The sequence below is a fragment of the Macaca nemestrina genome, chromosome 5 (genome assembly GCF_043159975.1).
Source record: "Macaca nemestrina isolate mMacNem1 chromosome 5, mMacNem.hap1, whole genome shotgun sequence".
Classification (NCBI taxonomy): domain Eukaryota; kingdom Metazoa; phylum Chordata; class Mammalia; order Primates; family Cercopithecidae; genus Macaca; species Macaca nemestrina.
Genome location: NC_092129.1, coordinates 165,693,259 through 165,719,812, shown reverse-complemented (window position 1 = coordinate 165,719,812; position 26,554 = coordinate 165,693,259). Strand labels below are relative to the sequence as shown.

The window sequence follows — 26,554 nt, the reverse complement described above, 5'->3', positions numbered from 1 at the left end:
CATCTGTTGCAGATGATAAATTAAAAAAATTTGTAATGTGCTAGGTTAACTCACTAAGGAAACGGGTTGACTTATTTTGTGAAGTAAGGAATTTAAGAAAAACATCTTTGAGTATTCATAAGTTCTGTTTTTTTTTAAATGTAGCCCTCCTATTAAGATGGCCATCGCAATACCACTACTGCCACCATGATTACTACTCCAGTGAATTGTTCTAGAAGCTATACTTCATGTTTATTATGTGCCAAATGCTGTACCTATGTTATTCTGATTCACAGCAACTATTTATGACAGTTGTTACCTACATTTTCTTTCTTTTGTGTTTTTAATTATACTTTAAGTTCCAGGGTACATATGCACAATGTGCAGGTTAGTTACATATGTATACATGTGCCATGTTGGTGTGCTGCACCTGTTAACTTGTCATTTACATTAGGTATTTCTCCTAATGCTATCCCTTCCCATTCCCCCCACCCCACGACAGGCCCCATTGTGTGATGTTCCCCACCCTGTATCCAAGTGTTCTCATTGTTCGGTTCCCACCTATGAGTGAGAACATGCGGTGTTTGGTTTTCTGTCCTTGTGATAGTTTGCTCAGAATGATGGTTTCTAGCTTCATCCATGTCCCTACAAAGGACATGAACTCATCCTTTTTTATGGCTGCATAGTATTCCATGGTGTACATATGCCACATTTTCTTAATCCAGTCTATCATTGATGGACATTTGGGCTGATTCCAAGTCTTTGCTATTGTGAATAGTACCACAATAAACATATGTGTGCATGTGTCTTTATAGCAGCATGATTTATAATCCTTTGGGTATATGCCCAGTAATGGGACAACTGGGTCAAATGGTATTTCTAGTTCTAGATCCCTGAGGAATCGTCACACTGTCTTCCACAATGGTTGTAATAGTTTACAGTCCCACCAACAGTGTAAAAGTGTTCCTATTTCTCCACATCCTCTTCAGCACCTGTTGTTTCCTGACTTTTTAATGATTACCATTCTAACTGGTGTGAGATGGTATCTGATTGTGGTTTTGATTTGCATTTCTCTGATGGCCAGTGATGATGAGCATTTTTTCTTGTGTCTCTTGGCTGCATAAATGTCTTCTTTTGCGAAGTGTCTGTTCATATCCTTTGCCCACTTTTTGATGGGGTTGTTTGATTTTTTTCTTGTAAATTTGTTTAAGTTCTTTGTAGATTCTGGCTATTAGCCCTTTGTCACATGGGTGGATTGTAAAAATTTTCTCCCATTCTGTAGGTTGCCTGTTTACTCTGATGGTAGTTTCTTTTGCTGTGCAGAAGCTCTTTAGTTTAATTAGATCCCATTTGTCAACTTTGGCTTTTGTTGCCATTGCTTTTGGTGTTTTAGTCATGAAGTTCTTGCCCATGGCTATGTCCTGAATGGTATTGCCTAGATTTTCTTCTAGGATTTTTATGGTTTTAGGTCTAACATTTATGTCTTTAATCCATCTTGAATTAATTTGTGTATAAGGTATAAGGAAGGGATCCAGTTTCAGCTTTCTATATATGGCTAGCCAGTTTTCCCAGCACCATTTATTAAATAGGGAATCCTTTCCCCGTTTCTTGTTTTTGTCAGGTTTATCAAAGATCAGATGGTTGTATATGTGTGGTATTATTTCCAAGGGCTCTATTCTGTTCCATTGGACTATATCTCTGTTTTGGTACCAGTACCATGCTGTTTTGGTTACTGTAGCCTTGTAGTATAGTTTGAAGTCAGGTAGTGTGATGCCTTCAGCTTTGTTCTTTTTGCTTAGGATTGTCTTGGCAATGCGGACTCTTTTTTGGTTCCATATGAACTTCAAAGTAGTGTTTTTCCAATTCTGTGAAGAAAGTCATTGGTAGCTTGATGGGGATGGCATTGAATCTATAAATTACCTTGGGCAGTATGGCCATTTTAATAATGTTGATTCTTCCTATCCATGAGCATGGAGTGTTTTTCCATTTGTTCATGTCCTCTTCTATTTTGTTGAGCAGTGGTTTGTAGTTCTCCTTGAAGAGGTCCTTCACATCCCTTGTAAGTTGGATTCCTAGGTATTTTATTCTCTTTGAAGCAGTTGTGAATGGGAGTTAACTCGTGATTTGGCTCTCTTTCTCTTATTGGTGTATAGAAGTGCTTGTGATTTTTGCACATTGATTTTGTATCCTGAGACTGCTGAAGTTGCTTATCAGTTTAAGGAGATTTTGGGCTGAGACTATGGGGTTTTCTAAATATACAATCATGTCATCTGCAAACAGGGACAATTTGACTTCCTCTTTTCCTAATTGAATACATTTTATTTCTTTCTCTTGCCTGATTGCCCTGGCCAGAATTTCCAACACTATGTTGAATAGGAGTGGTGAGAATACTGTCTTGTGCCAGTTTTCAAAGGGAATGCTCCCAGCTTTTGCCCATTCAGTATGATATTGGCTGTGGGTTTGTCATAAATAGCTCTTACTATTTTGAGACACATCCCATCAATACCGAATTTATTGAGAGTTTTTAGCATGAAGGGCTGTTGAATTTTGTTGAAGGCCTTTTCTGCATCTATTGAGATAATCATGTGGTTTTTGTTTTTGGTTCTGTTTATATGATGGTTACATTTATTGATTTGCATATGTTGAACCAGCCTTGCATCCCAGGGATGAAGCCAACTTGATCATGGTGGATAAGCTTTTTGATGTGCTGCTGGATTCGGTTTGCCAGTATTTTATTGAGGATTTCTGCATCGATGTTCATCAGGGATATTGGTCTAAAATTCTCTTTTTTTGTTGTATCTCTGTCAGGCTTTGGTATCAGGATGATGTTGGCCTCATAAAATGAATTAGGGAGGATTCCCTCTTTTTCTATTGATTGGAACAGTTTCAGAAGTAATGGTACCAGCTCCTCTTGGTACCTCTGGTAGAATTCGGCTGTGAATCCGTCCGGTCCTGGACTTCTTTTTGGTTGGTAGGCTATTAATTATTGCCTCAATTTCAGAACCTGTTATTGGTCTATTCAGGGATTCAACTTCTTCCTGGTTTAGTCTTGGGAGGGTGTATGTGTCCAGGAATTTATCCATTTCGTCTAGATTTTCTAGTTTATTTGCATAGAGGTGTTTTTAGTATTCTCTGATGGTAGTTTTTATTTCTATGGGATCGGTGGTGATATCCCTTTTATCATTTTTTATTGTGTCTATTTGATTCTTCTCTCTTTTCTTCATTAGTCTTTCTAGCGATCTTCAATTTTGTTGATCTTTTCAAAAAATCAGCTCCTGGATTCATTGATTTTTTGAAGGGTTTTTTGTGTCTTTATCTCCTTCAGTTTTGCTCTTATCTTAGTTATTTCTTGCCTTCTGCTAGCCTTTGAATGTGCTTGCTCCTGCTTCTCTAGTTCTTTTAATTGTGATGTTAGGGTGTCAATTTTAGATCTTTCCTGCTTTCTCTAGTGGGCATTTAGTGCTATCAATTTCCCTCTACACACTGCTTTAAATGTGTCCCAGAGATTCTGGTATGTTGTGTGTGTGTTCTCATTGGTTTCAAAGAACATCTTTATTTCTGCCTTCATTTCGTTATGTACCCAGTAGTCATTCAGGAGCAGGTTGTTCAGTTTCCATGTAGTTGAGTTTTTTGTGAGTTTTGAGTGAGTTTCTTAATCCTGAGTTCTAGTTTGATTGCACTGTGGTCTGAGAGACAGTTGGTTATAATTTCTGTTCTTTTACATTTCCTGAGGAGTGCTTTACTTCCAACTATGTGGTCAATTTTGGAATAAGTGTGATGTGGGGCTGAGAAAAATGTATATTCTGTTGATTTGGGGTATAGAGTTCTGTAGATGTCTATTAAGTCCCCTTGGTGCAGAGCTGAGTTCAATTCCTGGATATCCTTGTTAACTTGCTGTTTTGTTGATCTGTCTAATGTAGACAGTGGGGTGTTAAAGTCTCCCATTATTGTTGCGTGGGAGTCTAAGTCTCTTTGTAAGTCTCTAAGGGCTTGCTTTATGAATTTGGGTACTCCTGTATTGGATGCATATATATTTAGGATAGTTAGCTCTTCTTGTTTTGAATTGATCCCTTTACCATTATGTAATGGCCTTCTTTGTCTCTTTTGATCTTTGTTGGTTTACAGTCTGTTTTATCAGAGACTAGGATTGCAACCCCTGCTTTTTTTTGTTTTCCATTTGCTTGGTAGATCTTCTTCCGTCCCTTTATTTTGAGCCTATGTGTGTCTCTGCACATGAGATGGGTCTCCTGAATATAGCACACTGATGGGTCTTGATTTGCCAGTCTGTATCTTTTAATTGGAGCATTTAGCCTATTTACATTTAAGGTTAATATTGTTATGTGTGAATTTGATCCTGTCATTATGATGTTAGCTGGTTATTTTGCTCATTAGTTGATGCAGTTTCTTCCTAGTATTGATGATCTTTACAATTTGGCATGTTTTTGCAGTGGCTGGTACCAGTTGTTCCTTTCCATGTTTAGTGCTTCCTTCAGGAGCTCTTGTAAGGCAGGCCTGGTGGTGGCAAAATCTCTCAGTTTTGTTTGTCTGTAAAGGATTTTATTTCTTCTTAACTTACGAAGCTTAGTTTGGCTGGATATGAAATTCTGGGTTGAAAATTCTTTTTTTTGAGAACGTTGAATATTGGCCCCCACTCTCTTCTGACTTGTAGAGTTTCTGCCAAGAGATCTGCTATTAACCTGACCTTTCTCTCTGGCTGCCTTTAACATTTTTTCCTTCACTTCAACTTTGGTGAATCTGACAATTACGTGTCTTGGAGTTGATCTTCTCGAGGAGTATCTTTGTGGCGTTCTCTGTATTTCCTGAATTTGAATGTTGGCCTGCCTTGCTAGGTTGGGGAAGTTCTCCTGAATAATATCCTGAAGAGTGTTTTCCAACTTGGTTCCATTCTCCCTGTCACTTTCAGGTACACCAATCAGATGTAGATTTGGTCTTTTCACATAGTCCCATATTTCTTGGAGGCTTTGTTCGTTTCTTTTTACTCTTTTTTCTCTAAACTTCTCTTCTGGCTTCATTTCATTCATTTGATCTTCAATCACTGATACCCTTTCTTCCAGTTGATCAAATCAGCTACTGAAGCTTGTGCATGCGTCACGTAGTTCTCATGCCATGGTTTTCAGCTCCATCAGGTCATTTAAGGACTTCTCTACACTGTTTATTCTAGTTAGATATTCATCTAATCTTTTTTCAAGGTTTTTAGCTTCTTTGTGATGGGTTTGAACATCCTCCTTTAGCTCAGAGAAGTTTGCTATTACCGATCGTCTGAAGCCTTCTTCTCTCAACTCGTCAAAGTCATTCTCTGTCTGGCTTTGTTCTGTTGCTGGCGAGGAGCTGTGTTCCTTTGGTGGAGAAGAGACACTCTGATTTTTAGAATTTTCAGGTTTTCTGCTCTGGTTTCTCCCCATCTTTGTGCTTTTATCTACCTTTGGTCTTTGATGATGGTGATGTATAGATGGGGTTTTAGTGTGGATATCTTTTCTGTTTGTTAGTTTTTCTTCTAACACTCAGGACCCTCAGATGCAAGTCTGTTGGAGTCTGCTGGAGGTCCACTCCAGACCCTGTTTGCCTGGGTATCACCAGCAGAGGCTGCAGAACAGCAAATATTTCAGAACAGCAGATATTGCTGCCTGATCCTTCTCTGGAAGCTTCGTCTCAGAGGGGCACCTGGCCGTGTGAGGTGTCAGTCAGCCCCTACTGAGAGGTATCTGCCAGTTAGGCTACTTGGGGGTCAAGGACCCTCTTGAGGAGGCAGTCTGTCCGTTCTCAGATCTCAAACTCCATGCTGGGAGAACCACTACTCTCTTCAAAGCTGTCAGACAGGACATTTCGTTATTTGCATTTTCTAGTAAGGAAACCAAGGCTCAGACAGGCTAGGAAACTAGTAGTGTCCTTACTGTCGACTAGACGGCTGATATTCAGGGGGGCCATGGTTTGAACCCAGCATTGGTAGATTCAAAAGTCTATGCTCTTTTCATTGCAGAATCTTCATTTAATTTTTGGTAATGTGATTTTACTCCAGGTGTTTCTAGTTTCAAATAACTGCAACAAATTTGAACTAGCTTTTTTAAAAAAGGAAAAGTTGTCCCAGCACTTTGGGAGGCCGAGGCGGGCGGATCACGAGGTCAGGAGATCGAGACCATCCTGGCTAACACGGTGAAACCCCGTCTCTACTAAAAATCAAAAAATTAGCCGGGCGAGGCGGCGGGCGCCTGTAGTCCCAGCTACTCGGGAGGCTGAGGCAGGAGAATGGCGTGAACCCGGGAGGCGGAGCTTGCAGTGAGCCGAGATCGCGCCATTGCACTCCAGCCTGGGTGACTAAGCGAGACTCTGTCTCAAAAAAAAAAAAAAAAGGAAAAGTTGTTTTAAAGGCAAGGAATGTCTTGAGGAACCTAAAGATAGGACTCCAGCTGGCTTCTGGGAGGAACTGGAACTGAGAACTGTTTAGCTAGAGTTCTCTTCCTCTGACTCTTCCCTCCTGTCTTGCACATCTGCTTTATGTTCTGTCTCTGGCTTTCTCTGCTGCGTGTATAGATGATGGAATATGGCTGATGCACAGCTTTGACCAAGCACAGAGATGAGCTGTCCCTAAATCCAGATTCCTAGCAGGGAAAATCTGATTGGCTCTGTTTCATTTGTATTTTTATTTATTTTTAAGACAGGGCCTTGCTTTGTCACCCAGGCTGGAGTGCAGTGGCACCATCATGGCTCACTACAGCATTGACCTCCTGGGTTCAAGTGATCTTCCTGCCTCAGCCTCCTAAGTATTATAGCTGGGACTATAGGCACATGCTACCAGCTAATTTAGCCCAGCTAATTCTTTTCTTTTCTTTTCTTTTTTCCTTCCTTCCTTCCTTCCTTCCTTCCTTCCTTCCTTCCTTCCTTCTTTCCTTCCATCCTTCCTTCCTTCCTTCCTTCCTCCCTCTTCCTCTTTCTTTAATTCATTCATTCTTTCCTTTTTTTTTTTTCTTCAATGTCTTGCTCTGTTGCCCAGGCTGGTCTCTAACTCCTGGCCTCAAGCAATCATCCTGTCTTAGCCTCCCAAAGTGTTGGGGTTACAGGCATGAGCCACTGCACCTAGCTGGCTCTGCTTTCAACAGACATCCATCGTGGGTCCAATCAGCTTTTAGTCAAGAAGGCAGAATTACATAATCTAAACATGGCTGCCACTCATGGCACCAGTTTTTACTGGTAGGAATGTGTAACTCTAATCTTTCCTTGCTCATCTGGTATGGCTGCAGCCTATTCTGTGTACTCTGTTACATGGAGAAGTCTAATAGTTTCCTTTCTGGTTTGACCCATGATTATAGCTCTTTGAAGAGCAAGTAAGACTAGGACAGGCATGGCCAATATGCTGACATGACAGTGATTTTCTTCTTTGGAAACACATCCTCATTGTTTCCACAATCTCATTCCTTATAGCCTGATTTTCCCCCACCCCACCCCACCTCTTTCATATAGGAATACAGTTAGAGTATCTGCTCAAAAGAAATCACCCACTTTCTTTGGAGCTCAACTTTTCACTTGGGCTACAGCTCCAACTGACTCCCTTTGCCAATATAAAACCCTCCCCAAACTTGTTGAGCTTATTCTCTATGATAATGTTGAGAGTCCTTTTCCCAATTGTCACTACTTATCCAGAAGTTGGTCCAGTTATTCTCACTGGGCACACTGAGAGGAATAAATTTATGAGGGCTCTTAGGAACAAATGGTGGTCACCAACTCTTTTCTCAATTGAAGTTGATCCAATGGAAGGGGGTTCAAATCTCAACACCCAGTTATATACATGTATACTTTCTGTTTTCTTCTGCAGCTGTAAAGAAAAAAACTCAAAAGGAAAAGAATTATTGTTACATTTTTTGTAGGTGGTCCCAAACTTATGAATGTTTAGGGTTCCTAAATGTTTAGGGTTCTAGTTGTTTAGAACTTGGAACTTATTTTATTTTGGAAACAATACTGTACTTGCTGGTTTAGGTTTCTAGCCAAACTGCAAATAATAATTTGGCCTACAACATAGCTGATTTGACCTTTAATTATGACCTTGAAATTTTCCTTACCCTTAAAATTAGAGTCTGAACTCTTCTGGTCAGCAGCCTGAATTCATTAGCTTTCTAAATACTCATTCCCCTAAGCTTCTCTAAAGTATGGTACTCCCTGGAATCTCTGTTATCCTCTTACTGTAGAAGAGGTAGGGGAACAACATAGAGGTATGTAAGTGGATGATGAATGTTGACTCCAGGTATTCCAGTGGCACTAGATGATACAAAAAGAAGGATAGGACTGAGTAGAAAGTAGTGAGTTTTATGACCTTAGTGATGCTCAAAAAAAGAGGAGGCTGGTGAAGAGGAATAGGGAGGAAAGAATGGCTGGCTGCAATGGTTGATAAATAGATATTGTCTGTAGTCAATATCTGCATTTAAAATATTAATTGTTTTTCGTATGCAATTCTTTGAGTTGCTCTTCCCCCCCATTTTTTAAATTTAATTTTATTTATTTGTTTGTTTGTTTTGAGACAGGATCTTACTCTGTCACCCAGGCTGGAGTGCAGTGGCGTGATCATGGTTCACTGCAGCCTCAACCTCTCGGGCTCAAGCAATACTCTGGCTTCAGCCTTCCAAGCAGCTGGAACCACAGATGCATGCCACCACACCCAGCTAATATTTTGATTATTTGTAGAAATGAGGTCTCCCTATGTTGGCCAGGTTGGTCTTGAACTTCTGGGCTTAAGCAATTTTCCCACCTTGGCCTTCCAAAGTGGTGGGATTACAGGTGTGAGCCACTGCGCTGTGCTTATCTTTCTTCTCCATTAGCCTGCAGTAAGTAGAGAATAAATTTTACAGCATTTATCATTTGCTTAGCTGGATCCCTGAACTTGCCTCCCTGGGATAAGACACCATGACCACACAGAAATCCAGCCAGATAATGGGAAGGTGTGCGTTGGCCTCTCACTGCACGGCTATGGGGCTCCTGTTTATGTGGCTTTAGTAGATGATTTCATCCTCTTTTCTGACTTGGAACCAGACAACTTTACATTCTCAGCAAACAGATGGACAACAGGGTTGAAATAAGATCTTGTACTGAAATAGTCCTTGAGTCATACTCCTTGACTGTTCTCTCATACGGGAAACTTGCCTCTTCCTTCTTGCAGAAGGCCAAGGCTGAGAATTCAGTGTACTCAGAGTTCTTGGACTCTTTTCTCAATATATGTTATGTTGGATATTTTTCTTCTTGGTCAAGATTGAGAGTCTGCCAATATAAGAATATTATCTAATTTGTTTTGGCAGAACACCTGGCCTTTTGCCCTAAGTCGATGTTTAAAAATAGAACTAAAAGTTTTACATTAACTTGTTTTTGTCCTCTTTCCAGAAAAGATCCTGACATGAGAAAAAAGGGGAGCTTGATTTTACCTATAACTTTATTTGGGAAGCAGGGGTGCTGTAGTTCAGGGGCGTCCAATCTTTCGGCTTCCCTGGGCCACACTGGAAGAAGAAAAGTTTTCTCGGACCACACATAAAATACACTAACATTAATGACAGCCGATGAGCTAAAAAAAATTGAAAAAAAAATCGTATAATGTTTTAAGAAAGTTTACAAATTTGTGTTAGGCTGCATTCAAAACCATCTTGGGTCACAGGGCTAAAGGCTGTACAAGCTTGCTCTAGCTGAAACTCACTTGACTTGGTCATTGGGTTCTAGTGCACATTGTGCCAGTAACTGTGTGACCTTGGAAACTCAGTTGTCTTTCAATACTCAGTTTCCCCATCTGTAAAATGGGAATGATAAAACCTCAACTGAAGGGTTGTTGTAAGTATTAAATGAAATGACATTTGTAAAAGTATTCAGATGAGATAACATTGCTGTATTAACATAGATTTTTTTTAAGGTACAAAAAGAATTATATTAAAACAGTAACATACATTTGTATGTATGAGGGAGGGATATTTAAAATTAAAATATTATATAATCACAAGAAAGACCAGATATTCCTTGCTCTGCCATTGGGCATCCAAGAAAAGTAAAGCCTGTTTTATATCCCCAAAATAAAAAAGAGACTTGATAGAAGTAACAGTGCTTGGAACCCAAGTCAATTTATACTCTTGTTAGATAAGTCCAAATCCTAAAGGCTACAAAAATCCTGTTAAATCAAGGGGAAAATTCATTTTAGGATAAAGTTATTCAAGATGAAAGGAAGGCATGTCTTCAGTGAGAGAACTGCCTGCTGTCGGATGATTTCTTGCTAATGTGTTTGAAGATTTTGAACTTCTCAATTTTCTTGGTTTTCCGGTAGCCAAATCTACCACCACCCCCTCACTTTTTCTGCTTGCCTTCATTGCAGTTGATGTTCAGATCAACAAAGGGAGGTACCTTGAAACCAAATGACAGAGCAACTGGAGGCAAATTTAAGTTATTAGCATTAAAGATCTGTTTCAGAGAATGGGAATCATAGGCTCATATGTATGGCTTATATGCTTCCTGGGCTGACTTATGAAGAAAGTAGTTCTTTTCAATCAGTTTCTCAAGCTGGGACTGAATGTCAGAAATTTTAGACCAGGAAAAGTCAAGTTCACTTAATGGAACCTTGGATTGTTTCAAGTAGCGAAGAAAACCCAATTATTCTGGGCGCAAAATGAACAGGGCATGCCCTCTCCCAATTCAGAATCAAAAAACACAAAGAAGAAGAAAAAGAGGAAAATGCCAAATGATGCTGGGCCTGATACAAAAAAAGCAAAAACTGCAAACAAAGGGGAATCTGAAGAAGAGAGTGCAGAAACTCCTAAAGAAACAGAAAATAATGTGGAGAAGCCAGATAATGATGAAGATGACAGTGAGGTGCCCAGCCTACCCCGGGACTGACAGGAGCTTTTGAGGATACTTCATTTGTTTCTCTATGTAATCCTGTCAATGAAAACACTCTGAAGGCAATAAAAGAAATGGGTTTTACAAACATGACTGAAATTCAGCATAAAAATATCAGACCACTTCTGGAAGGCAGGGACTTCTAGCAGCTGCAAAAACAGGCAGTGGTAAAAGCCTGGCTTTTCTCATCCCTGCAGTTGAACTCATTGTTAAGTTAAAGTTCATGCCCAGGGATGGAACAGGAGTCCTTATTCTCTCACCTGCTAGAGAACTAGCCGTGCAAACTTTTGGTTTGGTGTCTTAAGGAGCTAATGACTTGCCATGTGCATACTTATGGGTTGATAATGGGTGGCAGTAACAGATCTGTTGAAGCACAGAAACTTGCTAATGGGATCAACATCATTGTGGCCACAGCAGGCCGTCTGCTGGACCATACGCAGAATACCCCAGGGTTTATGTATAAAAACCTGCAGTATCTGGTTATTGATGAAGCTGATCATAGCTTGGATGTTGAGTTTGAAGGGGAATTAAAGCAAGTTATTAAACTTTTGCCAACACGTAAACAGACTATGCTCTTTTCTGCCACCCAAACTTGAAAAGTGGAAGGCCTGGCAAGGATTTCTCTGAAAAAGGAGCCATTGTATGTTGGTGGTGATGATGATAAAGCTAATGCAACAGTGGATGGTCTTGAACAGGGATATGTTGTTTGTCCTTCCAAAAAGAGATTCCTTCTGCTCTTTACATTCCTTAAGAAGAAACGAAAGAAGCAGCTTATGGTCTTTTCATCTTGTATGTCCGTGAAATGCCACTGTGAGTTGCTGAAGTACATTGATTTGCCCGACTTGGCCATTCATGGAAAGCAAAAGCAAAATAAGTGTACAACCACATTCTTCCAGTTCTGCCACCCAGATTCAGGAACATTATTGTGTACGGATGTGGCAGCAATTAAATAATTTTGTTTAATTTTCAGAGATTAGAACTATCCCTCCTCTATAACAAAATAGTTTGTAATGAGCAAGAAGTAATTAATCTACTTAAAGATTTACTTATTCTAAACTAAGTATATTTGCTCACTGCCTTTTATTCAGTCCTTGCTGGAGAGGGGTAATAATGTTGACCTGTGATTCCATTTTTTTTTTTTTTTTTGAGACCTGCTTGATTTATTCCGATTTTTTAATACACAGTGACACAACTGTGATCCCAAACTGTGCAGAGTTAAAGCCTTCAACTGCAGCTGAGGAGAGGGCAGGAATGGTACACCTGCGAACAGTGGTGAGTCAGGAATGATGGGCAGGGGGCCATGACCAGGGCAGCCTCCTCCCCAGGGCCAGGGACAGGGGAGTGGCCTGGGGAGCAGGACCCAAGGGTAGCCCAGGGCCGAGGAAGGGGTCAGAGACCTCCCCTTGGCCTAGGTCTGGAGCTCAAAAGTGCCACATGGCTGAGGGGGCAGCAGCCCGGGAAGGACCAGAGGCAGGGCCTGGAGAGCACCATTTCCTGGGGGGCTGGGGGCAGGGAGGTGCCCTACAGGTGAAGCCAGGAGGGGCTGCCTGCCCCTGGGGTGGGGGCCGGGCTGGAGCAGGCTGCAGCAAGAAAGACCTGAGGCAGGCACAGGGCCTGAGAGCCTGGGGGGATGGTGTGGGGGGGCTCCCAGGGCAGCCTGGCCCAGGGAGCAGTCCTGACTCAGCAGAGGATGCCCAGGGAGGGGCTGCAGAACCCTCAGGACCTCCCCTCGTCTCTCCCTGGAAAGTAGCTGGGGAACCTATAGTGCAAATCTGTGGACCACTCAGTTATGGAGGGAGGCTGTGCCTGAAGGGGGACATTGGGGTGTGCCCTGTCCATCACCTCGGCCTCCACCGTCTTCAGTACAGCCGCTTCACGTAAGAGTGCAGGCCATGGATGCCATCCTCGATCTGGGCCGACAGGGTCTGCTTCTCAAACTCGAGCTCTCCTGAGTACATCATGGACCAAAGGACAGACAGACTGTGGCCCCGATATCCTGGCAGCTGTGCTGGATGCCCGCTATGAGGTAGGGCATGAACTTCTGATTGGAATCTTTGTCTTGGATGGAACATGAGACACCCTGCACGATCTTCACCTTATCCCCCTCGCTGACGTATGGTTTCTGGCTGCTGCTGCTTTTCTCCATGGCATCTGGTGAGCCCATGCCCCGGTACTTCTTAAGCCACACCCCGTCTGAGAAGTACTCGCAGGGGGCCTCCATGGTGGCAGCCAGCAGGGAGCCCATCATCACTGTGGAGGCTCCAAGTTCCAGGGCCTTGACCACATGCTCCACGGTCTGGATACCGCCATCCGGCTATGATGGGCACACCAAAGTGCCGGGCATACTCGACCACCTTGTATACAGCAGTGCCCTGGGGCTGACCGCAGGCCATCACTTCCTGGGTGATGTAGATGGAGCCGCAGCCCATCCCCACGTGCAGCCTATCCACACCAGCATCAATCAGTTTCTTGCCCTGGGCTGCTGTCACCACGTTCCCCCCAATCACCTGGAGATTGGGGTACTTCTGTTTGATGTAATGCACTATGGCAATCTGATACACCAAATTCCCTTGGGATGAGTCCAAGATTATAACGTCAATGCCCACCTGGGTGAGCAGGTCCAGGTGGTATTTGCCATCCTTATGGGTGCCCACAGCTGCCCCCCACAGCAGCTGCTGGTGGGAATCCTTGGAGGTCAAAGGGTAGTCTCAGTTCTTCTTCAGGTCGGAGCGGGCGATGATGGCCACCAGTTCATTGCGATCATTGGAGATAAGCAGCTTCCCTTTCTTGCTAAGCTGCAAGATCTCATTTGCCTCTTTCAACCTCAGGCCTGCTGGAGCCACCACCAGCTCGATCCTTGGTGTCATCACCTCACTGAGGAGGGTGCTGTGGTCCTTCTCAGCAAGAAAGTTGATGTCTCAGGAGGTGATGATGCCCACCAACTTGCTGCCCATGATGCCCGTCTCAGTGATCGGGATGCCAGAGAAGCCATGCCACATCTTGGCCTCCAGCACATCACCCATGGTGTGCGAGGGGCTCAGCACCACGGGGTCGGTGATGAAGTCCCCCTGTTCAAACTTCTTGACTTTCCACACTGCTTGGCCGGGAACTCTGGGGCGCAGCTGTGGTGAATGAGACCAACCTCTCCCATTAGAGCCATCGCAATGGCCATGTCGGCCTCTGTCACAGTGTCCATGGGGGAGGAGATCAGAGGCATCTTCAGTGTGATCTTCCAGGTCAGGACTGAGGTCAGGTCTACCTCATCAGCTGTGAAGTCTATGAATCCTGGGAGAATCAGGACATCGTTGTAGGCGAGGCCCTCAGCGCTGGTGAAGAGCTGCTGCAGGGTGAGCCCGTCCTCAGGCACGTAGCAGGTGCCTCAGCTGATCAGATAGTCCACCACGCTGCCGCGAGACCCCGCGAGCCCACGTAGACACCCGCGCAGCCGCCGCCGCTGCTGCTGCTAATGCCGCCATTTTAAAAATACAATATAAAATATATTCTAATTCAGGACATGCTGTGGATCACAATGCCTCATCCTGCTCACTTGGGGTTATTTATTGCCGGCACACTTTCTGGTAAGAGGCATAAACTGATGTAATATCAAAGGAACACCATAAGCCATCTGAACTGTTGAGATAATAATGAACTGGGCAGGTGGCCATCCAAGTTTACTGCATTCTTTTGGGCATGATGGTATCTGATTTCTGCTTCCTTATCTCTCTCCAATTTTGATACCCTCAGGTATGTGCTGCAACATATATATTGTCCAAGGTCCTGTAGAAGTGTGTGTAAAAATTGCAGATTGAAAAGACTGGAAGATATTTTTAAGGATTAAGTAACCCTATGTAGTAACGTTGTTCACTCCCAAAAGTTTTGTCTCTGTTGGTCGGTTCGTGGATTACTTCCGTCAAAAGAGGATTTTGGATTGGTTATTTTCAACATAACCACTGAGAATGAGAGCTTCAGCCTGTGTATGCATTAGGTCCTACGAAAGGAAGACAGATACTGGGCAAGGACCCCCTCATCCTGCTAGAGTGGTCTGGGAGCCTTGCACCAAAGTTTCTCTTATTTGTTTTGATTTGTTCTCCCTCTTACATGGGGAGGTGAGGGTGAACTAGTTATGACTGAACTACTTATCTTTATTCACAGTGCTTATCAGAGGAGTATAAAATACTTCTTTTGTCTTTTGATAAAATTAGAAAATTAGGTGTTGTTAACACATAAGTGATAATTAATGAGCCTTCTTTGGGTTTAAGAAAGCACCAGAAATTAACAAACAATTAGGAATAAAACTAGGGTTTACTTTCCATGATTATCTTTTGCTTTTATTATAGCTTGAAAACGTTTATAAGTAAGTAGTTTTAAAGTTTTTTAAAAAAATATTTTTTAAGACCTGGGGTCTCACTATGTTGCCCAAGCTGGTCTTGAACTCCTGGCCTCAAGCAATCCTCCTGCCTCAGCCTCCTGAGTTTTCAAGTTTTTTTGTTTGTTTTTTAAATGAAATGCCTGGGATGGAGAAACTTGTTTTCTGCCATCAACAAAGCTTACCTCTTACCCACCTCTCTGACTTTGCTCATGTAATTCCTTTTGCCCAGAAGGCCCTTCTTCCTCCTTCTCTCCATTGTCTTCCCACATTTCTACCCACGAAATTCTCCAGGTCTTACAGGGCTGGGCTCAAAATGCTGAGTGCTTTCCTGAAACCCGGTGCTACTCTGACCAGCTGACAGGCCTAATTGTCTTTTTTGACACCACTTGAAGTCTTATGTTTTATTTATCTTTGTATTCCTAGCACCTAATAAAGAACCTGTAGATAATAGAAGCTTTAGAAGTGTTTGTTGAATAGAGCAATGAAAGTAAGAGCATTAGAGAAGAGAGGAAGCCTAGAAGAGGGTGTCTAACTATATGATGGGGAAAGGTGAGTAGGAGGGAGATTACAGAAAAGATAGACCTTGAGGGACATTTTTTTCTGTGTGTGTGTGTGGAATGAAGAGCTATTGGTCAGGTGGAAAAGGTAGGGAAGAATGGCCTTGGTAAATGGAGAACCAAGGAATCTGTGAATGTGAAATTTAGAGTACTTAGAAATATTTAGCATGGCTGAAACTGAGATGCAAAGTGAAGATGGATGAAAAGAAGATGAATCTAAAATGAAAGGCAGGTTGTATATTTGAACTTTGTGCCAATTAAAAAATCGTTTAGGTGAGTAGTTAGAATTGCCTCTGTGGTGCTCAGGTCAATAGTATAAATAAAAGTCAGGTGTGGGATTAGATTTCATGAGCTCATTTGATTAGAAGAGCTTGAATATTTTGTTCACTATGTAACAATTACCTCAGAGTAAAAGGGCTGGACATGGTGGCTCACACCTGCAATCCTAGCACTTTTGGGAGGTCAAGGCAGGAGGATCACTTGAGGTCAGGAGTCTGAGACCAAACTAGGCAACATAATGATATTCCTGTCTCTATAAAGAAAAAAAAAGTAAATGGGTGGGTATAACAGTTTGTGTTTGAAACAAATGTTTGCTGAAATCACAAACTGAAACCATAGAAATTTTAAGGTAATTTTTCCTGATGTAGAGGCAATTTAGGAGTCTCAATTTAACCCTAAATCGTTAAGTAGTGAATGTCCCATTTTGTGGGACAACTTTATAGCTAATACTATGCCTCAGTGAGGCTTTCCTGTTGTATCAGTTACTAACCATTTAAAAATGTGATACTTATCAGCAGTTTATAAGTAGATAAGCCTTTTTTTTTTTTTTTTTTTAAATAATGACTACTTTTGTAAACATAAAGGAAATAATGCATGTAGAATGCTTAGTACCAAGTACCATGCCTGGCACAATAGGTATTCAATAATATAATATGTTTTTTTCCTCAAACTCCCAGACAGCTGAGGAAGCTTCCACTTTATCATTATGAACTTTCAGAAGAAATAACATCCTGCCTCCAAGTGTACCCTTGCTAAAATATCCGCTAATTCTTTTGTAGAAGTTTGGAATTTCCTTGGTGATTTTAAACAAGATTTCCGCTCTTAAGTGTGTTCATTGTATGAGTCCTGTATCACCAAGACTGATCTGAGTACAGAATCTTCAAACCTCAGTGGGACTAAATATTTCAGGATTACTTGTATTTGAAATAGTTCTGGCCAGGCACGGTAGCCCATGCCTGTAATCCCAGCACTTTGGGAGGCCGAGGTGGGTGGATCAACTGAGGTCAGGAGTTTGATACCAGCCTGACCAACATGGTGAAACCCCATCTCTACTAAAATTACAAAAAATTAGCCAGGCATGGTGGCAGACACCTGTAATCCTAGCTCCTTGGGAGGCTGAGGCAGGAGAATCACTTGAACCCAGGAGGCGAAGGTTGCAGTGAGCTGAGAAAAAAGAATTAGTTCTGATCTCTTTCATCTCAAGGGTTCAGTGAATCATGTTGAGGCCTTTCTGAGGTATGAGATAGATGGTTTTGTTTTGGATTTGTGGGTGGGCAGCAGGTTTGCATGAGCTACTAATACTGAGTAGGAATTGAGATGCCAGGTTGGAAAATGAAAACTTAAACCAAGTTATTGCTGGGCGTAACTCAGGAGTATTGCATGCCTTTGGTTTGTTTTAATTAAATTCCAAGATGATACAATCATCAGGCTATTAAAAATAATTAACTGACTATTAAAAATAATTAATTGCCTTGTTTTCTACTTAGCGGTATAATGGTTCCAGATTTGCAAGTTAGAATGCATTTTGCAATGGGGCAATGAAACAGGGGCAATTGTTACTGTGATTTAATGTTTAGGGGGCAGGGCAGGTTCCCTGGCCACATCACCATGAGGCTTTTCAGGGAGCATTTCTTTGGATATGTGTAATTTTCCAAGCCCCAATAACTAGAAAAATAGACTTATTAACCTACTTGGCCAAAATAAAGTAAAACCATAACAAATATAAAAGTAGGGATTTTGTAGATCACATTTCTTCACCACAACCCAGTTAAATTAGAAACCAATACTAAACATATGACCAGAAAATAACTACTTGGAAACTAAGAAACACTCTCCCAGATAAACCTTTGATCAAAGAGAAAATAAAAGAGAAGCAAAAGGTTCTTTGGAAAGGAATAAAAAAGTATACTTTATACCCAAATCTTTAAGGCATAGCATACACTCAAAACTTTACTTAGAAAAAAATTTATAACAGTAAATATCTTTATTATTCATGAAGAAGAGGACAGCAGAACACCTACCTGCCTCCAACCCCTCATAAACCAAACAAACAACGTACACACAAGGTAGGAAGAGGGGCTGATAAAGTTACAAGTGAGAGTTAATGGAATAAGGAAAAAATGTAGGAAGGCTAAATGAGACAAAATACTGGAAAAAGAGCAAGAGTATAACAAGATTAGGAACAAGGAAACAAATGCATTACAGATGCATGAAAGATAGAAAGAATTATACACGGACACTCCTGGCTAACATGGTGAAACCCCTTCTCTACTAAAAAAACACAAAAACAAAATTAGCCGGGCGTGGTGGCGGGTGCCTGTAGTCCCAGCTACTCGGGAGGCTGAGGTGGGAGAATGGTGTGAACCTAGGAGGTGGAGCTTGTGGTGAGCCAAGATCGCGCCGCTGCACTCCAGCCTGGGCGACAGAGTGAGGCTCCATCTCAAAAAACAAAACAAAACAAAACATATATATATATATACACTTGCACACTAGGAGCAAAACTCTATGGAAACTAATATGAAAATAGGGAAGAAGCGGATAACTCATAAGCAAAATACAAATGACCAAAATTGATTCAAGTAGAAGACTCAAAAACATCAATTACCGTAGAAGTCCCATTTGATATTTGCTCTGAGTTTCTTATTTTTAAGGAAGTATTATGCTAACAAGACATTAAAATAAGATGGGATGGTGGCCCTCCACTTTGTATACTGGGTTTTGCTGTGGTCTCTTCTAGTGGTGTGTAAGGTGCTTGTGTTGTGAAGAGTAATTTTACTCGTGTTTAAATTTGAAAGGTGTGATGCATATAACCCTGCTTTCCCCCCATTTCTCTTTCAATGCAAGTTAACTTACACCTCCCTTTAAAGAACAGCATGCCAAGAACTGGCTGATAAAATGAAATACGTTCCTACCCTGCTGGCTAAGGACAGCCAACTCCTTCCAGTCTAGATGGTGCTGGGAGAAGTATCTGATGCTGCCACCTCTGTGAGCTACTTGGTGTGCCAGTCAGTTGTGCCATGGTCCCCACAGGGACCTGCAGAAAGCTGGAAGCGGCCAGGCTGACTTGGTGGGTCAGTTGGAAGTATGTGAGGTCTGAATGCTCTTGGTATGGTTTTGCCATTTTTGTATGGTGTAAATCCGTAACTGTTGTTTTAACATTTATTTTGGAATAATCCCTTTTGTCAGGAAATGAGCTAAAAAAGGGAAAGTGTAATAAAATTAAGTAGCAAATTTCTGTTTCTCAAGGATGTTCGTGATGAATGTGTAATTCACAAATCTTCTGAAGCTGCCTCAGTATCTACTTCAAAATTTGTCATTGTTTTTAAGAATACTTTGCTCAAAGACAAAGATTTAACACATGCTGGCTGCAGGAGGTGCCATTTTATTTCATTCTGTGAAGCATGACTTTTCATTTAAATCAAATGACTTTTCTAAATAGATTTTTGCCATTTTCGATTTTAAGTTTTCTTATGCATATATAAAAAGTGAAGTATTAGCTGTTAAAGTGGTTTGCTCCATTAGCAGAAAAGGCATTTTTGGTTTTTTTTTTCTATAGTGCCGAGGTCTTACTATGTTGCCCAGGTTGGCATTGAACTCCTGGACTCAACCAGTTCCCCAACTTTGGTCTACCAAAGAGCTGGGATTACAGGTGTGAGCCACCATACCTGGCCTGGAAATTTTTTTTTTTTTCTGTCACCCAGGCTGGAGTGCAGTGGCGCCATCTTGGCTCACTGCAACCTCTGCCTCCCAGGTTTAAGCAATTCTTTGCCTCAGCCTCCGAAGTAGCTGGAATTATAAGTGCCCCCCACCACAACTGGCTAATTTTTGTATTTTTAGTAGAGACAGGGTTTCACCATCTTGGCCAGGCTGGTCTTGAATTCCTGACCTGATGATCCACTTGCCTCGGCCTCCCAAAGTGTTTTTTTTTTTTTTTTTAAATCAAGATATGTGTGGGGGAGATTTATGGTAAATCAATCGATGAGACATATGACTCATACTCAGGGATGTTACTGGAACTGGCTATTTGGATTTTGCCATCACTAGAGGTAATGCTTGATCTTTTCACTGATCATAGAGATGTTTCAAAATCAGTGACATATGCTGCTGTCTGTGATAGAGTTCACTGAGGCCAACTGCAGCAACAAATGTATTGAAGTATTCAGTCCAGCAAAGATGCATGTTCCTCTGGCTTTGACTTTTGCTGTAAGGGCAGAAGTAAAGAAACATTTATTTTGGCTAACATAAAGCCATTATAAATGAAGCAGGAGGGTTGTGGAGGATAAAGAGCAGTAGCCCGGGCCGGGCGCGGTGGCTCACGCCTGTAATCCCAGCACTTTGGGAGGCCGAGGCGGGCGGATCACAAGGTCAGGAGATCGAGACCACGGTGAAACCCCGTCTCTACTAAAAATACAAAAAATTAGCCGGGCGCGGTTGTGGGCGCCTGTAGTCCCAGCTACTCGGGAGGCTGAGGCAGGAGAATGGCGTGAACCCGGGAGGCGGAGCTTGCAGTGAGCCGAGATCGCGCCACTGCACTCCAGCCTGGGCGACAGAGTGAGACTCCGTCTCAAAAAAAAAAAAAAAAAAAAAAAAAAAAAGAGCAGTAGCCCGATCATATTAGTGGGGAAATTAAGAAATGGTGTGTGCTTCATGTCGGCAGAGGTGCCATGAGCAGGATTCACACGTGCATCCATTGTGGTCATTTCTGGACTGTCTGGTGGGAACCCTTGAAGAGGGGACTCCTCTCCAAGTGCATGAAATTGTTGAGCCCTGAGTGCCAAAGTGGGACAAAAATGGAGCATAAGCAACACTGACAGGCTTCAGGTTCAAGTCGAGGACAAAGAAACAATTGGAACACACTGTAAAGGCAGGCCTTCCAACCTAGATTTTCCCTCAGTGAAGAAATCCCTTTCATTGTGTCCTGAAAAAAAGCACAGTCAGTAGGGTATCCCCATGGAAGCTTAATGTCAATCTATGGATTGGCTTCATCACAAAACTTCCTAGGAAGCTTTAGATATCAACATCTCCCAGAGATTTTGATTCAGTGGGTCTGAAGTGGGGCCTGGGATTCTGTATTAAAAATATTTCAGGCAGGCACAGTGGCTCATGCCCGTAATCCTAGTACTTTGGGAGGCCAAGGCAGGAGGATCACTGAGGCCAGAAGTTTGAGACCAGCCTGGGCAACATAGGGAGACCTCTGTCTCTTCAAATAACAATTAAAAAAAAATTAGCTAGGCATAGTGGTACCTGGTGGCACTTGGGGTCCAAGCTACTAGGGAGGCTGACGCAGGAGGAGCGCTTGAGCCTGGGAATTTGAGGCTACATTGAGCTGAGATGATACCACTGCATTCGAGTCTGGGTGACAGAATGAGACCCTGTCTCAAAGAAAAAGGAGCAAGATGAGCAGAGAATGGGAATAATGAAATGACCCAGATTTGGGGATTGGAGTGCCGATGGAAGATTAAGGAATTGAAGAATCGTAGGATGCTACATTCCAAATAGGAAGACAAAAACATATTTACTATTGATTAAGTGGAAGTGGATCATCATAAAGGTCTTCATTCTTGTGGTCTTCATGTTGAGTAGGTTGAGGAGCAACGGATTGGTCTTGCTGTCTCAGGGGTGGCAGAGGTGGAAGAAAATCCACACATAAATGGACCCGTGCAGCTCAAACCTGTGTTGTTCAGGGTCAACTGTAATTCAATATAAACATTAATCAATATAAAAATATTTTAGGTTGGGTGTGGTGGCTCATGTCTGTAATCCCAGTGCTTTGGGAGGTTGTGGTGGGACTATTTCTTGAGACCAGCCTCAGTAATACAGTGGGACCCCATCTCTACAAAAAATTTTAAAAAATAGCTGGGCATGGTGGCATGTGCCTGTAGTCCTAAGGCTGGAGAATTGTTCAAGGCCGCAGTAAGATGTGATTCCACCACTGCACTTCAGACTGGGCAACAGAATGAGACCCCATCTCTTAAAAAAAAAGTTTAAGAAAAGTTTTATTTTTGAAGATCATTTTTGAACTATTTTATTAGTCCACCAATACAGTAAAACTAATTATTTTGTCAGTTCGTGTATATTTTAAAAGTTCCATCATTTCCATTATTTATTAGCATCATCTTTCATTGTTAAAGTGTCCTGGTTTGAATGAGAAATTTATGGTCATTCTGTCTTTAAAAGTCAGATAATTACAATGTTATTTAATCTATCCCAGATTATAGAAAAAAATAAGTATTTCCCCAATTCACTTTATGCAGCGAGCATATCTTGAATACCAGTATAGGATAATACAATATGATCAAGAAAGTATTACTCTAGGATTATGAATTTGGTTTCATATCAGAAAATCCAGCCACTTAGTCCATTATATAAAAACTATAAAAGATGAGTGACATATGATTATATCAAGTCTCTGAAAGCCATCTGATGAAGTTCTATTCCTAATAAAGTACTATTCCTAATAAAACTCTTAAGGAGGAATAGAAGGAAATTACTTAAACGTAATAAAGACTGTTTGTGAAAAAACTAGCAAACTTCATTATAAATGATGAACTATTAATTACATAAAAATCTAGATAGGAAAGCCTGTGATCAATTTTTTTATTTATCATTACCTTTTGTGTTCTAACAAATGCAACAAGACAAGAAGTTGTGTTTTTGATATATTTACTGGAAAATAAAAAATAAAAGCATCTTTTTTGTTGTTTCTGACATGATTGTGCACACACCACCAAACATAAGACTAAATTTAAAAAGCCACTCTAGTAGAATTAGTAAAATATTTGGGAAAATGGCTGGATGCAAGATAAATATATGAACTGAAATCTTCTATTTTACCAGTAAGCACTAAGAAATGGGGATATGTGTTCCCTTAAATGATATGATAAAACTCTAAAAATAAACATAATATATAAAGTTCTTGCAATTCAGAATAGAATAGCAACTTAGTGTTCAAAAATTACATAAAATGACTATATAGCTTTATATTGCCAAATGCCCTATTCAAGAAAAGTATGAAAAATAAGAATGCTATAAAGTCACTGTAATTAAGATAGTATTGGCCTAGCAATACACAAACATTAGAACAGAATAGATTCAAATATAGATACTTCAGAATAGATAAATCAGAATACAGATAATATTTGAAACATATTATAGTCCAATTCAGTGGAAAAATCGTGAGTTAACAAATTATTCTGGCATAGGTAGTTCTCTATCTGGTTAAAATACAACAGGACTCATCATAAATGATATAAAGTTAATTCCCTGATGGATGAAAAACAAATTTAACAAATTACCATTTCACAGGAAAATCCAGAAAAACACACATGTACAAGCTAAAGCTTAGGAAACTTTTTAAGGATGGAAACCCCAGAAACTATATAAGAAAAGGAATAAATATCAGACATATGCAGTCAGAACCCATTGTGTGGCAGCAGTAATGTTTAATCAATAGACATCAGCTCTGTCTGGAAAAAGTATTTGTAAAATATACTGCAGGAAAAGTACTATTAACGATAATTTACAAAGAGCTCTTATAAATTGACAGGAAAAAATATAAGCTATACTAAAGCAAAATGGATAAAGGGAATAAATAGATGATTCACAGAATTAATATGATAGGGGTGTGTGTGTGTGTGTGTTTGTGTACACCATACGTAGTCTGATGAAGGAGCACAGAGAAAAATGCAAATGGTCAGAAGACTCTCTAGGAAAAGAGGTGAGTGAGGAGCTGATGTGAATAGAAAGTAAAAAAATATATATATATATATGATGACACTCTTCTTGCAGGACTATTGAAGGAGATGGGCATGTAAACAATGAGAGTGCTTTATAAGTGCCACAGAAGAGGAATACCGGAAGCTGTGTTGGAGGAGGGAGGAAAAGACTGTGCATTGGAGTGGAGATGACCCTGGGCAAGAAGGTGTTTTCTTCACTTTTGGCCTTCCGAGATAATTCCTTGCATCTAGGGACATGGTGACTTTCCTGAGATTAGCATAGTTTTGTTGATCAAGCGTAATAAGAATTTAAAAGTTATTTCTGAGACCCTTGGAAAAAGGCGCTTTGCAAAGACACGTCACGTGACTGATGATTGATTATTTAAACCCATGGTCATGTGTTTAATCTGAATGTGACTCCTCTCCAGGAGAATGAGAAAGATCTATCTTAGGACTGCTGATGTATAAGAAGGACCTCTCTGAGGTTCCATTTTGTTGGAGATGTAAACATGGTGGCACACAGAGTCTGTGGTTGTTACTGCACTAGCTAAGGCCACGAGATGTTTCTCGAGGGCTGTCCTGTGACATGCGCTTTGGGGAGATGTATTAAAACAACAGCCAACCCCCTTGAGACATATTCTCAAGGTATGGGTATGGAGGGTATGGAGGGCTGCAGGTGCCCAGTAGTAACTGTAGAAGGGAAATAGACTTTGCCAGCATAGGGGATATTGTTTCTCCTGTAGGATCCAGGACAGGGTCCCTCCTCCTTGAAGTACCTGCATTTATTGCCCCACGCAGTGGTTCTCTGCTCCTCTCCATACTCCATGCATCCCTGGCTTCCATGTCTTCACTTTTGTTTCTTTGATCTGTTGCAGATGGTAGTGTTTGTTAACTCCGTCTGGTTTCCTGGTTTCACTGGGGACTTGGTGATTCACTATTTTGTGGGAAGAGGGAGGAGATGGGGAAAGGAGAAGGTGGGGAAAAGAAGGACGTGACATTTCCGTCATAGAGAAAACAAGTTTTTAAGGTGCCTTTCAAAATAAAGTCCTGCTGGAAAGTTAACATCTATAATATTCCTATCTGTGAGTAATTTGGTGTCTGTAGGGTGGAGTCTGAATTCCAAGAATTGAGTTCCCCATCTGTTAAGCCAAGAAGTAAATTTGAATCTTAATTCAGGGCAGTCCTCTGTGTCAATGTTGGATGCAGATGCACATACCAAGTGCTTCATTTCCTGTAAACTAGTTAATACATTGGCTGTGGTGATGACTATGGGAACATTGGGGATTTTTTTCCCCCCAAAATTGATTGTCTTATGCAGGAATTTGGAGGTGACAGTAATAGCAGGATTACCATAAACCTTGCAAACATAAGGATTATCAAGACAATTTCATATGACTCTCTAGTGGAGAATTTTAATTCAGGGCTAGTGCAGAGTCATTTTTTTTTCTGGAGAGAGAGAGGGGCTGAACTCCGCGATCTCATTGGTCCTTAACTGTAACTTGCTAGTGGTGTCATATAGGATATGAGAGTCCTGGACAACACAGTCCTGTGGAGTCTTGCTCTCTCATTCAGCTCTCTGTCCACAGTCATTATGGGCTCTCATGTGGAATAATGGCAGTGGCAGTTGGAGATGATTCTGTTTTTTCTTGTTGGGTCCTAGTTGGTTTTGACTTGCTCTGTAAGGCATTGTGATGCTTCTTGTTAAGTATGAAATAGAACCAAGATGACATGTCTCAAGTTTTGTGAAACTTATGTTATACTACGTGACTAGATGTATGTCCTATATGTGTGTATGTAACTGGATGATGTCCTCCGGTCACAGTTTTACTTTTTTTTTTTTTTTGAGACAGAGTCTTGCTCTATCACCAGGTTGGAGTGCAGTGGCACGATCTCAGCTCACTGCAAACTCTGCCTCCTGGGTTCAAGTGATTCTCCTGCCTCAGCCTCCGGAGTAGCTGGGATTACAGGCATGTGCCACCATGCCCAGCTAATTTTTGTATTTTTAGTAGACACAGGGTTTCACCATGTTTGTCAGGCTAGTCTCGATCTCCTGACCTTGTGATCCACCCGCCTTGGCCTCCCAAAGTGCTAGGATTACAGACATGAGCTACTGTGCCCGGCCCGCAGTTTCACTTTCTATGTAGTTTGATATCTGTTCTTTGACTGCCGTGCTACCTGAATACATCTCTGGCATAGATTATATCATACTATTTTATAATAGTCTTATTTTGTATTGTCTTACTCTTAGTTCTAGATACAAAACACTCAATAATGCTGAAAGAATAAGATCCATGCCGTTAGATGCAATAGAAAAATGCAAATGAAATTGTATTTATTTGGAAATGAGAAATGACCAAACTGTCAGAACACCATGACCTTTGTCTTATAGCTGTTACTGTGGGGAGAGATTTGCATCTATTGCAGAAGCTGATTTCCCAATACTTGGATTCTTACATCTGATTTATTGAGACCAAACAAACCATTTAAAAAATTATGTTTTAACCACAGGATGTAATGTCTAAGGTATGTGTTTCTAACGTAGGTACTAAGGTAGAATAGAAGGATAATATCAAGAACAACTCTAGACTTTTCTTTATTAATTAAAGAGAATGATTTTCCAAAGAAGAAATTCTACTTGTTGATTCTTATGTAGGGGTATAATGCACTTTATATTATATACCTATTATATATTATATATTATGTAGTATGCTATATATTATTTCAGTATCTTACACATATATAGGATCTGTAAATTATATTTATTTTTTGGCCTCACATGCAGG

General features: G+C 41.1%; 1 protein-coding gene and 2 pseudogenes across 1 annotated transcript in view; 2 read left to right on the top strand and 1 right to left on the bottom strand.

Moving 5' to 3' along the window:
* The window catches only part of LOC105482500 (ring finger protein 144B), a 198,764-nt gene that overhangs the window by 77,313 nt on the left and 94,897 nt on the right, over positions 1-26,554 (top strand). The gene's annotated exons all lie outside the window — the stretch shown is intronic.
* Positions 6,945-11,949, top strand: LOC105482502 (ATP-dependent RNA helicase DDX18 pseudogene; annotated as a pseudogene).
* LOC105482501 (inosine-5'-monophosphate dehydrogenase 1 pseudogene) lies at positions 12,711-14,083 on the bottom strand (annotated as a pseudogene).